Source organism: Amblyomma maculatum, chromosome 3 (assembly GCF_055883805.1).
Source record: "Amblyomma maculatum isolate TAMU_Amacu chromosome 3, ASM5588380v1, whole genome shotgun sequence".
In the NCBI taxonomy this organism is placed as follows: domain Eukaryota; kingdom Metazoa; phylum Arthropoda; class Arachnida; order Ixodida; family Ixodidae; genus Amblyomma; species Amblyomma maculatum.
The window spans coordinates 3,303,953-3,323,101 of NC_139346.1; the positions used below are offsets into that span (position 1 = coordinate 3,303,953).

The window sequence follows — 19,149 nt, forward strand, 5'->3', positions numbered from 1 at the left end:
TAAAGACACCATTTAAGTCTGGACTTAGCTCGGACTTTATCGTGCAAGCCGGCTCAGGTCTACTTTAACTGACGTTAGAAAAGAGCCGCTGATAATAGATATTTTTAGCTTTCCGTAGCTCCGCGTTCAATCGGTTCCTTAACTTTTTGAAAGAAAGCAGCGCATCTTCTGTGCGTGTTCGAAGGAACATTTGATACCGGCAATTTTTGTCCTTTATCATTTTGAACAATTTTTTTGTAACCCATAGTTTTCTTATCTTTTTGGGAGGGGTGTGCACTTCCAGCGGAAAGTGCTTCGAATAACAACGAAGGAAATGGTGAAACAATAGGTCGTACGCATCATTGACGCTCGTTTTCTGCAACACACAAGAATATCGTGCTTAAAAGCTTCCAATGAGCTATCGTTGATGCGCTGCACACGTATGGACTGTTTCACAATGTTTCGCTTAACATGCTCATTCCGAAAAACGACAAATACCGGACAGTGATCACTTACATCACCGCAACTGTACCGCAAGAGAGTACACTGGTTTCAATATCCGTAATTAATAAATCAAGTGCAGTCGCACTAGTGCACGTGACACGTGTTGGTGTTTCTATTAAGTTTACAAAACCGCAGGACATAAGTTTCAACCCCGCCGGGGTGGCGCAGTGGTAACGGCGCTCGGCTACTGTTCCCAAGGGCGCGGGATCGAATCCCGGCCTCGTCGGCCGCTTTTCGATGGAGGCGAAAAGCAAGGCGCCCGTGTGCTGCGCAATGTCAGTGCACGTTAAAGAACCCCAGGTGGTCGAAATTACCGGAGTCCTCCACTACGGCGTCTCTCATAGCCTGAGTTGCTTTGGGACGTTAAACCCCACAAACCAACCAGGACATAAGTTTCATGTTAAAATCACGTACAGTAGCATTCTGGTAAAGCATATTGATATTAAAATCACCCCTGCACAAAAGCGAGCATTTGTTCAGTGACGCATATTCTAGAATCTGGTCAAAATAATCTGTAAAAGCCTTCATGTGGGGGCGATATACAACAGAGATCACTTGGTTTCTATTTTGCAGTGTTAAAACTTGATAATCTTCTCTAACCTCACTAAGATTAGGCAGAATGTGGCATCTTTTTTACGCGAGAGTATAGATAGCGCCTCGTTTATTTCGTCTGTTAAGGAAGAAGGTTTCGTAACCGGGTAATTCCAACATCTTGCAGCCAGATTGATACCATGTTTCAGTGAGCATCAAAACCGTAAATTCAAAAGTGAACTGTCTTAACAAGAACGTGATTTCTTCTTCCTTATTTCCTTCGGTCCTTTAGTTTCACCTGTTGTGGTAGTGCAAGTTCGTGATAGGCCATTTTTTTTTTAATTGTTACGGATTACCAAGCAGAAGGACGCCCCATTTCAATTGCTAGGTGAGCTATGAATATCGCCTTTTTCCAACTCAGCACGACGAGAAGATCTCGATAAGGTCTCTCTCTCTGGTTATCGGCATAACCGCCGAGCCATCAGATTGCCTCATGAAAATTTTTCCATTTTGCGACCAGACAGACTTCCACTGATGCTCATACTTTTTTTTTTTTTAACAGCGTATGCAAGCAGTTTCTTTTGTGCCGGCCGGAGGTGTTCGTTGAGAAGTTTCTATCCCAACATCAGCCTCATTTTTTTGGCTTGAGATCGGAACTTGACCACAATATTCGACTTGTCTGCCTTACGTGTCGGTACTTAGGCTTCAATATCCCGTTCTTCAATAGGCTCACTAATTGCAGTTCCTATTTTTGAGACTATGTCAAACACATACTCGCTGTCATTTTTGTTGACTCCTTGAATTTCTAGGTTGGCTTTTCTCGAGTATTGCTCAGAAAGAGTAAGTCGCTTCTCCAAGTCAACCATTTTACCTTCCAGACTCGTGTGCAATGACTGAAGGGTCTCATTTTCTTCAGCAAGGTTCTTGTTTTTAGCGATCTCTGCATTTAGCTTTTCCTCTCTGATAGAGTCATGTGCGAACTCGATGCTTTTAATTAAGCCTTGTTTTTCACTCTTCAGTTCTCTAATTTCATTACGCATTTCTCGCTCCATCCATTCACGAAATGTTTTGATTTGAGCTTTCATTTCTTCTCGTAGCTTTGCAACATCAGCTTTAAACTCATCTTTCACTTTTACCGCCTCTTTCCCAGTCATTTTTGAAAATATGCCTCTCTGCAGAACACTCGATAGGCCTCAGCAAACAGACGGAGAACAGCACAAGTTCACAAAGCACTTTCCCTTAAAACCACTTTCACTTGAAAGCAAATAAAATGAACTGAAATGAAAAACGCTTGGCAGCAGCGACGAGGGGCCAATAATAATGCTTAAGATCAATGTGTTGTTTTCACTAACCTGCGATGAATGCAGAAATAGATTAGGACGTTTCCAACGCACTCGTCGCTACTGCCAAGTGCCGCGAACGTCGATGAAGGTGTTCCTTTTGTAGTGGCTGAGGTCACGTGGAAGCAAATGTAGCAGGTCACAACGCAGCCGACAATGACGCCTCCTTGAACCGGGTGGTGACCAGCGTAACCCGCGTTTTCACGATGGTGGCTTCCAGATGAATCAGTGTTGGCGCCTAGTACGGTTGCGCGGGAGTGCCCTGCGATGAATGCAGAAGTAGATTAGGACGTTTCCAACGCACTCGTCTCTACGGCCAAGTCTCCGCGTGCTGCACCCTTCCTTGGGGAAGGGTGTAGCACGCGGTGCTGCAACACCCTTCTGCTGCAGCACCCTTCCTTCGGGGAAGGGTGCTGCAACCCTTAAGGGTGCAATTGGCTTGTCGCATGGGGATCAAATCTTTCTCCAGCGACTCATCTCTTCTCATCAGATGACCAAAGTGGCTGAGCTTTAACTTTAGAATTTGACCCTCCAATGAGCAGGCAGGGTTTATGGTTGACAATACCGACTGATTTGATCTTCTGGCAGTCCAAGGAACTCTCAAGAGTCTTCACCAGCACCACAATTCAAACGCGTCAATTCTTCGGCGGTCAGCCTTTTTCACAGTCCAACTCTCGCATCCATACATCACAACTGACTTGAATTAAAAACTGCCATATCTTCGATTTTTATCGAAGGCTCATAAAAGAATCGTAAGATAGGGCTTAGTGAGGTTAGGAGACCGAATGAGGCATATACTGTACTGAAGAATGGGCATGTACTATGTTATCGAGATTTACCAGAGAGGCGACAACTAGGAGTAGGTTTTCTTGTCAATAAGTATATAGCGGGTAATATAGATGAATTCTATAGTATTAATGAGGGGGTTCCAGGCATCGTTATTATGCTTAATATCCTTATTATGCTTAATAAGCGATATAAACTGAAGGTTGTACAAAGTTATGATGACCAGGCAGTTGAAAGCTTCTACGAAGATGTAGAATCGGCAATGCGAAAAGTAAAGACGCGCAGTATACTGTACTAATGGGCGACTTCAATGCTAAGGTAGGGAAAAGGCAGGCAGGGGACCAGGCAGTAGGTGACTATGGCATTGGTTCTAGGAATAGCAGGGGGGAGTTACTTGTTGAGTTTGCAGAGCTCAATAACTTAAAATCATGAATACCTTCTTCAGCAAACGGAAGAACCGGAAATGGACATGGAAAGGTCCTAACGGGGAGACTAAAAATGAAATTGACTTCATAATGTGTTCAACCCCCGCCATTATGCAAGATGTAGAGGCAATCGGGAAAGTGCGATGCAGTGACCACAGGATAGTGAGGGCCCGAATTAGCCTAAATATGAAGAAGGAACGCAACAAATTAGTAAGAAAGAAACCCATCAATGAATTAGCGGTAATGGGGAGGGCAGAAGAGTTCAGGATATCGTTACAGAATAGATATTCAGCTCTAAACGAGAATGGCGACATTACCCTAGAAGCAATGAACAATAATTTCAGAGATATCATTACTGAATGTGCGGTAGAAGTAGGTGGTAGGATAGTTAGAGAGGATACCGGTAAGCTGTCTAAGGACACGAAAGATTTGATTAAGAAACGCCAGCGTATGAAAGCTTCCAATTCAACAGACCAGATTGAATTGGCCGAGATATCAAAGCTAATCAATAAGCGCAAGGTGGCCGATATAAGGAAGTATAACTTGGAGAAAATTGAGCATGCTGTAAAGAACGGGGGAAGCCTTAAAGCGGTTAAGAAGAAATTGGGCATAGGCAAATGCCAGATGTATGCGATAAGGGACAAGGAGGGCAACGTCATCACGAATATGGACAAGATAGTAAAGTAGCCGAGGAGTTTTATACGGATCTCTACAGTAGCTAAAGTAGTCAGGACCGTAAGGAGAATGACGGTAGCGAAAAACAGTCAGGCGTTTCACCAGTTACGAAGGACGAGCTCAAGAAAAAATGAGAAACTATGAAAAGGGGAAATCAGCAGGAGAGGATCAGATAACTACAGATTTGCTGAAGGACGGGGGGGATATCGTGTTAGAAAAGCTGGCCACCCTGTATACGCAGTGCCTGGTGTCATCGACGGTACCGGAACCATGAAGGAATGCAAACATTATCCTCCTTCATAAGAAAGGGAACTCTGAGGACCTTAAAAATTACAGACCAAGCAGCTTACTGTCTGTTACGTATAAGGTATTTACTAAGGTAATCGCTAATAGAATCAGGACAACCTTAGACTGCAATCAAACAAAGGATCAAGCAGGTTTTCGGAAACGGTACTCTACTATCGATCATATCCATACCATCAATCAGGCAATAGAAAAATACTCGGAATATAACCAGCACTTGTACATAGTATTCATTGATTACGAAACAGCATTTGATTCAGTGCTGCAGAAGATGCTGCAGAAGACAATGATTTCGAATTATTCGTAGTCGAATCAGGCAAGTACATAATCTAATCTGGTATTAAAAAGATACACAGTTGTATGCTATAGATGTGCCGAATTTCAGCTTGAATAAGCGAGCGGTTTAACCGACAGAAGCATTTTACGGTCCGTGTTGACCGTTGGAGCAATCATACCAAATGAACTATTCCCAAAACAAACTTTGCGCTTTTAATTACTAGATAAATTGAAGAGCACTTAAATAACCCTGATTTGTGCATTAAAAGATGTTTGTTTACCACAACACGGCTAGATGCTCTGGATTGTGAATCGCACGCCGACGAGCGAAGTTACAATGAGAACACGGCCACTCGTGCTGAGCGGCTAGCGGGTATGGCGGGTGTATGCTTAGGCTGGCTTAGCGAGACTTTGGCCGAGTCGCCAGTAAACATATATATGTAGCATGTTGCCGCAGTATGCCAAAATAAGAACTTTGACATAAATTTAATGTATCACAATGAATAATATGCCGCATTTTTTATTAAAACAGTATTTTAACATCACTTTATTACTATTATTTGTACACTTTGAATCAAGACAAAACCGAAGCCATCTATGATATTGCCGCGAAACCTTCAAAACAGTTGTTTTTAAAAGCCGCCGGCATACGGCATTATCACTCTGATTCTGGATCGCGTAGCAGTTCCGTATTCTTTGTTTGTTAATGCTCGATGTCGCGAGTCACACCTTTATCAGATTTCGTTGTAGCGCAAGATGCACCGAGATCTATCCCGAAGATTCCGGCCACTCGTGTGTCTTTCTACAATGGTCCAGCCTGTGCTTGTAGCTGTTTGCGACGTTATCTAGATTGTTCTGAGCAGCCTTTAAATTGAGCGTTGACCAGTGTGACGAGCATTCTTTGTTCGACGATCGACCAGCACGTTTGTTGCTATCGCCGCCGCCGAGTTGCTTAGTTGTTTTGCGGGCGCAAGTCAGCCCAATAAAGAGTTAATTTCAGTACCATCAAGCCTATGTCTTCTTTTGGTGTCAACTGCCTTGTCACCACTACGTGACAATATGTAAACATACATGGCGGATGAAACGTCGATAGTGAACTAGAATGTATTCAATAAGCTGTAGTTATAGTGCGTTCGAAGCGCTGGTTCAATGCATGTGCGATTGAAGTACATGAACTGAGGACGCTTCTTCGCAGTTAGTGACATCATGAATGTAGTAATTAGGATCAGAGCACTGTGAGCGCGTCCAAGGAGCGGTGCCAAAAGGCCAACGCACTGCTGAACGCCGCAGAACTGCTCTGACAGCTTCCTAAACGGATAGCTTTTCGCAAGAAAACGCGACCATTGATAACTTGATATAAATTGGAATAACTGGCAGGGGCTATTGCTTTTTTACTGGTACATTCATGTTATAATGAGTGTGCACAGGTCGGAATTCTCTAGGTATCCCATCCCACTAATGAGTGCCCACTCATGAACTTATGCACACGGGTGCTGTTGAGGTCTGTATCGAGAGACTGTTTTCTGAAGAAATTGTTTGAATGCTGATCCGAGAAAGACGGTCCCTCGTTAATCTTACGGACATCCCAATTCGGATGTCCGTTTTCGGCAGTTCTTCGTTCTACCGGTTAATGTAACAATGTCCGGCGGATGTCCTGCTCCGGCTTCGGACGTACGGACGTTAATCGGATGTCCGACGGACATTATTGACTATTTGGGGTGTAGCTGGGCTGGGGTTTTTAGTATGTGTTTTCTTCAATAAACTTTGAAGGCTTCGCCTTCAGAAGACGGGTGCGTGAGCCATGGTCTCGTCCGACTAGCGGCAAATTCAGCTCTTTTAAAAACACTGGTTTATTCAGGACAAACTAAAAGCATTCGGTAAAAAGAAACAGCTTTGGGCGCTACTGCGCTGGACCCATGCTGCCGAAGCGCGCGACAATAGAACACCAAAAATAAAGCCTAAAGACGGTCAGGGCATTACCGCGGCGAGACAAAAAACACTGCGCCGCGAATAGGGCGAGCGATAAGGCTAAAGCGCTAACGGCGGCCCAAGAAAGATTGCTCCTCGCTTGGCAGCCATTCACGCAAATACGTCTAATCAATTCCTGCAGGCACTGGTTCCGTTTTCTCGCAGGTCTTCGTACCGTCGTCCGTGCACATTCCGCTGGCCCTTGACGCTCGCTGGCCACCCTTCACTTGTCCCCCCCCCCTCGCCCCCGGGCAAAGGCCATGAGTCTGGCTTTCATCGCGCTCATCTACCTTCGTTTCCCCACAGATCAAATTTCGCCTCCACAATTGCCAGCTCGGTCATGTGCACTCGCGCTTCCCGAGCAAACACCAATACAAAGAGGTAAAAGCACGTGCGTTTTCAAGATATAAAGAGGCACACTCCCCCCTTACAAGACGAGACACCTCCAGAGACATGAAAGAAGGGGGGAGGGAGTACAAAAGCTGCTGCTGCTGCGGGAGTACCCGCTTGAAAGCGTCCGCCTGGTTGTGGAAATCCAGTCAGGCCAAGTGACTCGCATCTGGTAGACCAAGTGCCTCTACGTGCCCACTCGTAGTACTTTCTGAGGTCGGCGACGTTAACCGCTCTCGACCACGCTGCACATGACGAAGCATGTAACGAGCTGCGAAAGACTCTTTATTACCACGAAAGGGCCAGTCCACCGAGGAACGAGGTGTGGGCGGCGGAGTACTTTAACCCCAACCTCGAACTGCAAAGGACGCTTGGCTTTATTGTACTGGCCGCTGTGCTCGAGGCGGGCGAGGTCCAAATTCTTCCTGGCCACCTTTAGGGTTCTAGGTGTACGACTGATGAGATTCTGGGTGAACTTTAAATAGCTGGAAGCCTGTAATTCAGAGGCATGTGCAAGTACCGACTGAGGGGAACAGACACCGACGAAGAGCCCGTTGGCCGGTTTACTGTCGTCCTTGTGGCGAAGTCCATCTCCTGCACATGAGAACCCCAGTCTTTCTGACGCTCCTTGAAAGCCGAGATCATGTTTTTCAGGTTTCTGTTGACCCGTCCTGTGATGTTGGCCTGAGGATGGTAGGGCATAGTCTTTTGTGCTGCATGCCAAGAGCTTATCAGGTGTCAGCAAATATTCTGCACGTGAAATACGCCGCGTTGTCAGTGATCAGCTGCGTCCGGAATCCGAACCGGGTGAATGCGTCTAGGAGCTTATCCCAGATTACCTTCGAGTCCGGTTTACGCAGCGGGTATAATCCTACCCATTTAGAGAAATGTTCAGTGACCACTAGGAAGTAGCGGCTTCCTTTCACTGATATAGAATAAGAGCCGATTACGTCAAAGACAACAATTTCCCACGGGTAACGGCTCTCCACGGGTTGCAAGGAGCCCGGTGGTTTCCCTCTCCTCGGCTTCACTGCCTGGCATGTTAGGACATTCCCATGCGGGCCATGTTGCGACGGGACACAACTTTACATATATTTTCTGGCCATTGCTGTGGCCTGCAAGGCGCGTGCAGTGAAATGGCTTAAAAAGAGCTTGCGAAGGTTCGTCGGCACAGAACTGGCGCAAAGCTCCTCTTTCATGCGGATGACCGTAGTCAGGAGCAAAAACTCTTCTTGAAAACGCTCTATAAAATCCTTCTTTGTTGTGAACTGGCACTGTCTACGCCTCCAGGTTGCTGCGGAGGCTACTAAAGCTACAGGAGGCCCACGCGTGACCAGAGCATTGTCCGCAATTGCTATTGCCATCTAATAGTAATCGATTTCATGAAGAAAATCGCAAACTTTTCGTCTAGGTATTCTTCAAACCTCAGCACGGGCAAATTCAGCTGCAACTGATAATCGCGATACAAGGGAGTGGGCAATCATAAGCAATCACTTAAGGCCAAAGGGCGAAGGAATGCCGGGGTAATGAAGCATAAGGCATTGTGGGGATACAATAGGTATGAGGTATTGAGGGGTATTTGGAAAGGAATTATGGTGCCCGGACTTACTTTCCGAAATGCGGTTTTGTGCCTAAAATCAGAGGTACAGTCGACATTAGAAACAAATCAGAGATCCGTTGGACGATTAGCACTAGGTGTCCATGGCAAAACTACAAATGAGGCGGTACAGGGAGATATGGGCTGGGCATCTTTCGAAGTACGGGAAACTCAGAGTAAAATATTATATGAGGAACGCATGAGGAAATTGGACAGTAACAGATGGGCAGCTAAGGTATTTAAATACCTGGACTTAAAAAGCGTGGACTCACAATAGAGGAAAAGAACTAGGAAACTAACTAGTAAGTATGCTAGTCACAAGGATGGAGAAATAAAGAGCATTAAGCAACAGGTGAAAAACACAGAAGGTAAAAATTGGATAAATTCGATGAAAAAGAAGCAGAGTGTGGAATTATACCTTAAGTGGAAAATGCAGATCAGGAAGGAAGATTTCTTTGATAACTCAAGAGGCAGTGCCCTACTTTTCGAAGCTAGATCAGGGTGCCTTAGAACACGCAGCTACAAAAAGAACTTTAACAATGGAGATGACACATGTGCTGTATGTGGAAACTCCAGTGAAACAATTGACCATATTATACTGGAATGTAATGGTATCCATCCGGAAGTTGATGCAGGCGCAATCACTGTTCCTGAAGCTCTGGGGTTTGGAGATGCTAGTGGCCGGGTGAATAAACCGGCGGTGGAAACTAGCAAAAAACGACTGGAAGATCGGTGGCTTAAAAGCAGAGAAGTGGCATAATGTTAGTAATATAGGAACAAAAATTTAATAAATAGAATGATGGTTTAGTTAACCATTCTAAATCAATAATTAAGATATATGGAGAAAAATGAGCATGATAGCTACTGCTACCACCCCGTTTCAAAGGGGACGCTCCTATATTCCATCCATCCATCCATCCATCCATCCATCCATCCATCCATCCATCCATCCATCCATCCATCCATCCATCCATCCGGTGCCAGCTGAGCAGACGACGCAGTTTTCTCTCTTCAGAATACGGCAATCTGTTGGTGTTGTGCGTGCGTGTTAAACCTGCTTCTGCGAGTCTTTTGCTTTCACGAAGGTGCAGTAGTTTATTTACGGTGTAGGTGTTTGCTCATGCGAGTCGTTCCGCACTTCTACCTGCTCGGCGACGATTGCATCGGTTTTTTTTTTTTTTCTCGTTTTGTGCGCGCGTTCTGTGCTCGCCTGTATCCCTTCTTTTTTTACTGTGTCGCCAGTGGTGAAGCGCGGTTCCCGATTGTTGTTTCCCCAGTGCCTCTCACTAGACTGCAGAGAAAAATGCCAAAGAGAAAGCGGTGGTGCACAGAGAAGACTTGCTTTTTTGGCAAACGGGGCTACCGCTAGAACAAGGAGCGTACGTATTACTGCGCTATCTGATGCTACGTAAGTACGCATTCTGTACAATGGGAACGAAGCATCGATAGAAATGACGGAAGGTAAACGGCAACTGCTTTTGTTGGCGAGAATCAGTTTAAGAGCATGCAGTTATATTCACAAGGATGCAAACCTGGGCGAGTCGGTAACGGTGCTCCATGGCAGTGTGTAGCACAAAGAGTGTACACAGGCGCTACAGACAGCACCTGTGTTGTGTACCTTTTCGGTGTCCCTCGATTGTCCTTTTGCGCTACACATATGTCATATAGATGCAGTTGTATATTAGGCGCATGTTTCACCGTAAGCGCGGCATTACCAACGAACTTCATCGCGATTAACCGGCCGCGTCTCGTGCATATTGTGTATCTGAGAAAAAAAAAAACTTCGTCAGCTTCTTCATTCAAAAGATGGTAACTTCGGCAAAACCTTGTGTAATCGCAGGCCGCGATGTACCTTAATTAGCCGCTGTAAGTAAAGGTTCCTCGTTTGTGTTCTGCAGTTTTTTTTATTTATTTTTTTTTATTCAAATACCTCACGGGCTCCGATTGGAGTATTATGTGGAGGGGGTTACATAACTGGGGTGCGAAACAGAAGCATGTAGAAGACGGTTATTTTAACATCGTTATTTTCAAAACGTTAACATTATACCCTCCACACCTTGTGCCCAAGACGGCACCAAAAAGGAAGGAAAGAAACTTATGCGAGCAGCAACCAGCTCGTAAACGCCATAAGCGGGACGCAGGGACTGAACCCGGCGATTCGGGCTCGGAAATCAACGAGGGCTCCTGTTTTCTCGAAGCTGGCTTTCAAGACTGCAACGATTCCTCCGACTCCAGTGAAGCGGGCATTGTGGGTGAACTGAGTGGCAGCCAGGCTACACTGCAGACACCTAACCACCACAAGGCCGTCATCCGTTTGAGGACATTCGCATTCCGGTTACATGGATGCTGATACCTTCCGTGGATGACAGCCTAGCTTATGCTTAAGACCCAATAACTTTGAAAAGATGAAGGTTGACCTTGCATTCCAACTTTTTGGAGATGAGGTTATTAAAGGACGTTTTTTGCACCGGCGGCATGTGGAGACTATATACATTCGGGTGCAACCAACAGAAGACTTCGTCAAGCTAATCAATCGCCTGATACGAGTAATGACCTCCAGGATAACCAAGCGTGCACTTAAGCCGGGTAGCCCGGACTTGCGTTTCTTGGAAGACTTTTTAGGATATCTGGACAAGTGGGAAGAACATGCCAGCATTGCCTTCCACTCGCATTATCACCTTTGATTAAACATGCTGCCTTCGTTCTATTAAACCGAATCTGTGTTTCGTGACTTGTATTCTTTGAGTTTGAATTCCTCCAAACGCGAAAGCTCTCATGTGCGTTTACCGGGTTAGCGTGTGGCTCACGTACCGATTGAGCTTCCAAGTTCGAGCAATCTGCACAAAGCAATTCGATATTAACATTAGCATGTTAAAACGTTATATCAATCCTAAGCTCCTGAAAGAGCTGTAAAACAAAGTATTAAACGTGAGCCAAAGCAACGCGCAGCTCCCTTTCCAACTCTCAGCAGCGCGGCGCAATGTGCGCGAGAAACCGGCTCGCACCCTCTCGCACCACAGCGCCGCTATGCGGCCGCCGCCGGCAGGCATCAACTCTGGTGCCACCGCACCGCCCGCGCTCAGCACACTAGTCAGTATATTCTAAGCACTATAGTTGAGATGATCCGAGGCGCGCGACAATAAAACACCAAGGATACAACGAGATAAGCACATTACAGCGGCGAGATAATACGGCGCGAATAGGGCGAGCGATAGCGTCAAAGCTGTAACAGTGGCTAAAGAGACATTGCTCACGCAAATACGCCGAAGCCGTTCCTGCAGGCACTGCTTCAGTCTTCTCGCAGGTCTTCGTACCATGTAGAAACTCTGAAGTCAGCGGGTTTCAATTTGCCTGTTGGCTACCATGAACAAACTGAAAACATATCTTGCATTCGCATCGAAATAAATATTAGTCTTTTGTTCTTTGGGAGAGATTCTCTGCAGTACGTGCTACCTGGGTCTGCTCTGCTCATGCCTGGCCGTAGCCTAGCAACGGAGACGCGGAGCGCGGGAACAAATTGTCGTGCAGACGGCCCCTGAAGAAGTGCTGCTGCTGGGGCTGTCTTAATTTTTATTTTCTTTTGTTCGAGCTGTTTTGCATGCTCACGCGCAGAACGCGTCTTGGGTGATTGCAGCCATACCCGCGCCTGCGGGCGCTACTTTGAGGAGACGCAATGCGTGCCTTATTGGCCATATGCCAATCAATGATCAATTACTAATTAACAAATAATAAGTCGTTTTATTAATGTTTAATTATGAATAATCAATTAAGGACTGCCTAATCAATCTGTAATTATTACTAATTATTGTCTAAATAATTATTAAATACTAATTAGCGGCGGTTGCTTAATTGTTTAATAACTATTTCATATCGCGCACCCAGTGAAATCAACCACACAACAGTTAACGTAGAACTGCGAAGATACAAGGAGCGCGATACAAGCAGAATTCACCATGTTTTCGAATATGAGACCTTCTGTGCGCAGTAATGTGTTAGCAAGAAATAAAACTAGATATATACTCTGAATCCTTATACTCAATGGTCACCAGCCTGCCCTCATTCTATTCATCATCAGCATACCCGTTATACCACTATAAAGAAATAAAGCGCAAAACAGCCGAAGTGCCAGTAGATTTGGTAAGGAAACTGGTAGGTCTGCCAGTGTTGATCAGCTAGGCTGCTGGTGCGGTGTTAATTTTTTTCTTTTATTCCAGTTTTTGGCGTGCTCACGCAGAACGCGTCTTGGGTGAATTGGAGCCGCACCCGCGGTATACATAAGCGCCTGCGGGCGCAGCCGCTCTCGTCTCCCTTCATTCTATAAAACACTACACCTCCACAGCCGGACGCAAGCGCTCAAGCGGCGCTGCCCCGCATGCATCGCCGCCAAGTCGCAAAGCTCTCCTGTACTTCACGTTGTGCCAGGAGGAAAGATGAGAACGAGAGAGAGCAAAAACAGCGCGCGTCTCCGTTGCTAGGCAACGACCAGACAGGCGCAGAGCAAACCCATGCGACACGTACTGCAGATAACCTCTCCCTTGTTCTTTTGAGTTTCTTTATTTTGATGCTGAAAACCAGGAACTGTTGATCCAGTTTCACTTACGATGCGGGCCACAACAACGAGTGAGCCGCCGTACCAGAGTAAACGTGTGAGAAAACGGCCACACCTAGACGCACAACCACGGACACAACTGCGCATCGGGGCCTAGCGGAGCTTTCCCGCTACGAAACTGGTGGTGGTGGTGAAAAACATTCAATTAGAAAATGAGAGTGCGCAGTCTCAAAAAGGACCCTTTGCATGAGTGGAGTCTTTAGTCCGGGACCCCGCTGGATAAAGTAGCCGCCCTTGCCATTTTCACCAGAGCCCGTTGGGACTAGCGATGAGCAGCTGATGGTGGAAGGGATGGTGGAAGGGATAGGGGAAAGAGTAGATTTCTTTGCACATGCCCACATCATATGGTAGACATCGGAAGTCTCTCCACAGTATGGGCGCCGCCCATCTATCTTGGAATCGAAATGTTTAGCTATAGCAGGATAAAACAAAGTGTAGGTATACAGGCGCCTCATGGTTCGTTCGTCCTCCCTACTCAACCCCTTTGCAGGAGCCGGGTAAAGCTGACGTTGTTCGCAATAGTCAATGAGAATTTCGCGAAACCGCAGAAGCGATAGCCTAGGCTCGAAGCCGGAGGAATCTGCGTGAGGAGCCCGGTAAGAAAGCGCTCGGGCAGCCGCATCAGCGGCCTCGTTACCTCGCAGACCCTGGTGGCCCGCAGTCCAAATGATGCGTTTGGAAGAGGGAACCGATTCCCTCAGAGTCTGTCTAAGACGGTGGTAGGCTAACGGTGACACATCGCCGGCCACGTGATGCTTACAGGCTCGTCGTGAGTCGGTCGTTATTGTTCTCGATTTCGGGTCAGTGGCGGCTAACGCAATGGCGACCTCCTCTGCCTGAGCAGAATTTCGAGCTCGATAGGAGAGCCCGTTCATGTAGAGGTACTGGTGAAGTACAGCTGCCATATAGAATCCGGAGGGCGATGGCCCTGCCACGTCCACGTAGTAGACCCCTGTGCCTGTCCTGTGTTGATGTTCGAGTGCCCGAGCCCGTGCTGCTCGTCTACCTTCATGTGTTTCTTTATCCATGTTTCGAGGGAGTGGCTGGACCCAGAGCTTGTGACGCCACAGCTCCGGGATCCGAAGCGTCTCCTCTGGTGTATGTGTAAGCGGTCTAGCCGGCGGAGCCCGGCTGCCGTCTGCGAGTCGCATGTATTGGTTCACGAGATGAGCCTCCCGTAGTTCCTGGTAGGTGTTATGCACCCCCAGTGCTAACAACCTCGCGTTAGCGGTGGCAACCGGGAGATCCAATGCTCGCTTTGTGACCTTCCTAATTATGGCATCAATGCGTTCTTCGTGTTGTTTCGTGGTGCGTAGGTACGGCACGGAGTATAGGATCCTGCTGGTTCCGAAGGCATGGGCGAGCCGAAGCGCGTCCCTGCCACGTAACTCACCACGCTTGTTTGAAACGCGGTGGATCATAAGTCCGATCTGTTCACCTACTCGCTTGAGTTTGACGAGGGTAGACTCCGGTCAGAGGTTATTGTGAATGAATAAGCCCAAGATTTGGAGCTCCTTCACCTCTCTGATGGGACCTCCCATCAGCGAGGTGTGTAGACTCGTGTTATCTTTTGGGCGTGATAGGATATGTAAAAGTTCAGATTTCGCGGGAGTGCATTGGAGTCCACAGCCAGCGACGTAACCATCAAAAATTGCGGCTGCCTTCTGAAGGCGGTCCTCCATATCTCCAAGGCTCCTCTCGCCCGTCGAAATTTTTCGTCCGCGTATAACACGTGACGGATGCCTTCCACCCGGGCCAATTGATGTGGAAGCTGCATCATGCTATATTAAAAAGGAGTGGTGACAAGACCACCCCTTGCGGTGTGCCAGTGTTCCCATGGTGCAAGGTCCGTGCTCCTCGTCCTCAATCATGTGGAGGGCCTGACACTTCGAGAAAAAATCCCGAATGTAGGCGAAGGCATTGTGCCCACAGTTAGTTGAGCTCAAGTTAGACAGGATACTGCCATGTTTGACATCGTCAAACGCCCCCTTCAAGTCGAGGGTAAGGATGACCTTGTCATTTTGGCGCATTGCAGTGGATCTGATTATGTCTCAGTGTAACTGGAAAAGGATATCCTGTGCCGACATGTGCGGGCGGAACCCGAACATGGTGTCGGCAAAGGGTCCCTTGGACTCCATATATGGATAGAGGCGATCCCTTATCATTGTCCCCATGAGCTTGCCCACACACGATGTGAGTAAAATGGGCCTCAGGTTGTCGGTATTCACTGCCTTCCCTGGTTTCGGAATGAGATTGACCAATGAGGTCGGCCAGTCTGGGGGAGTGGACGTCCATCCCAGATCTGATTAATGTACTCCAATAGGTGTAGGTATGCCGAGTTCGGAAGATTCGTTAACAGTTTGACTGTGATGCGATCTTGACCCAGAGCAGTACCTCGCCTCATTTTAGCTAGCGCTGCCTCAAGTCATTCGTCTTGAAGGAGGCGTCGATTTGGAGGTTAGGCTGTCCAGCGTACTCGTACTCTGGTCCAACTGGGTCTTCCGTACGACAGAGGTACCTGTCGCACAAGGTGTCCTCTAGTTGAGTCGTTGTACCATCGTACCCATGCAAAGCCTGCCGGAGCTGTCTCTGCGTCTCCGCTCTCGTCTGAGCGGGGCCAATGAGATTGCAAAAGAGGCGCCAAGTCTCTCTCGAGCTCATTTGACGGGCTGCCGAGTTACAGCGTTCAATCCAATTTGATTCTGTAAGCTGGGCAGCATACGCCGCGGCCTGCTCAGTCAGCTCGGCAATGCGAGCCTTGAGTTTGCGATTTAGTTTGTTTCATGCACCTTTTCGTTAGACTCCGGCGTGCCTCCCACAAGTGCAGGAGGTGGTTGTCCACTGCGCGGATCTCTTCTGTAGTCTGAATGGCGGTGGCGTACTGTTGTATTTTGTCGAACTGTTTTGCCCACTCCGCATAGCCGCCGGTGAAAAGCACGGGCAGGATTTCTTTCATTCGGAAGCGGCGCCAGTTGGTCAATTTGACCTCCCTCCACTCTTTTCGATGTGCCTTCGCAAGAAGGGTAATCCTAAGAAGGTAGTGATCGCTAGTGAACCATGACCATGCTGTACTCGTGATCTGTTTCTAACTCGAGATTGACCGAAGCGGCGGTATATGCCTTATTCACCAGGATACACGTTGTGGTGCCCCGCCCCCTGAAACGAGCTGTACTCAGTGCATTTAATGTCTGCTGCGGGCTCCTGTAATACAAGAATCGCTGGTTCAGCACCGAGGGACTGCAGGTAGAGTTGGAGATGCGACCTCTTGTTCCAGCTCTTCAACCCCCTGCAGTTTCATTGCATGATCTCAAATGGTTCGCGTTGATTGTTTTTGGCTTTACGCTGGGGACGATTAGCCATACTTAACGTTATTCTTTTAATTTGGGTGGCGCACGTCCTATCCCATGGTTGATGGTTCGCCAGGCACAGGCACCAACATCTCCGACGTCCAACATCACCTTCACCTTCCACCTACAAGTGCCGGGTCGCGAAAATCTCGAGCAGGAATGGCTAGACCGGATTTGGCTTTGAATAGCCAGCGTGACGGATTCGGTCACCTGGTTAACGATGATGGGCAGAATATGGCTTAGTTCGGTCTGAATGAGCTCCAGAATGGAGCCCTTGACTGCCTCCATGATGTTGGCTGGGAGCGACTCAGTCTTATGCTCTAGAGCGCTCTGGCGGCTCTCGAAGAACATGAGTCACTTGGTCACGATTCCACAAGAGGAGTCAGAGGCGCTGGTTAGCCCGGATGATACCAAATGCGCATCCTCACTATTCTCCGGCTCAGATTGATCCATAGACGAGAGCCCCGCCGGACGGGACTTCGATCGCCTGTTTAGCTTAGTTTCCAGTTCCTGAATTTTGCGCGCCAAAATTTCAGTTTGGCGCCTCAGATCAGTGTTTTGTTGCTGAAGGGCGGTTTCGGTGGCGGTAGGGCAGTGAGAGCTGCCCTAGCCAAGGCTCTCACCTTGGGTTCAACGGGTGCCAAGGGTGGGAAATCCCCGGCTGAGGCACCGGTGGAGGCGGCGGCTGCTCATGGGCCCCAGACTTCACATGATTTGCACCACCGGAAGCCTTCTTCAACTTCCGGCGTTTCTTGTTCTTGGGGGCGGATCCTGGGGTGGCTTGCCCGGTTGCCCTTTGGCTTGACGGGAGATGGGGTTCCTGGCTTGCGGTACTTTCCGGAACATTCGGAAGATGCCGTAAGATGTGCTCGCCTGCAGAGCAGGCACTTTGGGGAGCATTCGTGTTGAGCTAGGCCCTCAGGCGTGACAGCCACCTGAGACCCACAGAAAGCACATCATCCGGACTGTGGGCGCGGGCAAATATCTGCCCGGTGTCCTACCGTGCCGCAGCGTTAACAAGCAGGAACAGTTTTCTTATAGAGGCGTGCAGGGACACTCTCTCGATGGTATTCAATTTGTCGCAATGTTGTATTCAGGGGCTTTGAGGTGGCCCCGGAATGCGAGCTGACGGGCTGCGCTCGTCAGCGTGACATCACCGAGTAAGTGTACGGCGGCTGGAAGGAAGATACGGGCTCACACCAACGCATTTTGGTCGCACACAGGCTACACGGTACATCCCACGTCACCGAGGTCCTTGAGTAGGCCGTCGACGGCGGCTCCGGCTTGTCCAGGGGCAAATGTAGCCTTCAAGTCCAACATTGCAGCTGGCTTGAGCACAACAATGATTTCTTCTCGCCCAATGCGCGGCGTCTGCAGCGGCCGCCATTTGGGCTGGGAGGCTCCGCCTGTCACGGAAGACCCAGCAGCCGCCTGTTGCCGGGCGGAGATGCCGTTGTCTTTAAGAGCTGATGAGTTCTTGTTGCGCCGAATTCTCACCATGTCGTCGAGGCATTCATCTTCAGATGGTGTAGAGTCCTCGGGATAGACGGTGTCCATGTTCACCACTTGCAGGGTCGACGGATCATACCCGCGGACCGAGTTGGAGGCCGTCATTTCCGGGGAATCCGCGGTAGCCACGGGAGCTGCGGCGCGTGATCGTCTGGGGTGGAGATGCGGCTGGGACCGCGGGGCTCACCATTCAGGCGCACGGCTTCCCGGGAGACCCGATTTGGGTGCGGCGCGGGCCAAAGTTCGCGTGCTGGCTGAGCTCGGAGCGTGAGAAAATCAGATCCGACCTCTCCGGTGGCGTGCGCAGAAGCCACGAAACTGGAGACGCAATGATAAAGCGAAGAGGGCCGCTCTGAGAGCTCAAGTGACGACGCTGCTCGCGGACATTGACTCATCCCTTCGAAGTGAAGCCGACGTTTTGTTGCCGAGGTTACGTGCACTGCAGATGCAGCTTACAGAAGTGGATGCAGCTATAGAATGAGTTTTACCAGACAGCGACGCTGAAGAAGACTACATCCGCATAGTCAATATAAGCGACCAGATCGTCGCGTACATGGCGAAGCTGGACCAGGAACTGAAAGAGGGATCACTGGCCGAGAGATCGACAGGTCCTAAAATGGAAAATGGGAACAGCCATGTATCAGAGCGTAACCTGCCGAAATTGCAGCTTAGAAGATATGGTGGTGCCATGACAGACTGGCAGCGGTTCTGGCAACAGTTTCAGTACGCTGTACACGACAACGCTGCGCTCACGAACTCTGAGAAATTTCTCTACTTGCGCTCACCGATTACAGGAAAGGCATTGTCAGCTGTGGAAGGCATTCAGGCGGCGGGAGGAAGTTACAACGCTGCTATCTACCTCCTCAAGGAACGCTTCGGTCGGCCTGATGTCCTAATTTAAGAACATATG

The 19,149-nt window shown here is 48.4% G+C and overlaps 1 pseudogene; it reads right to left on the bottom strand.

Annotated features, from left to right (window-relative positions):
- Positions 1–13,582: 13,582 nt before the first annotated feature.
- Positions 13,583–18,344, bottom strand: LOC146194113 (uncharacterized; annotated as a pseudogene).
- Positions 18,345–19,149: the final 805 nt, after the last annotated feature.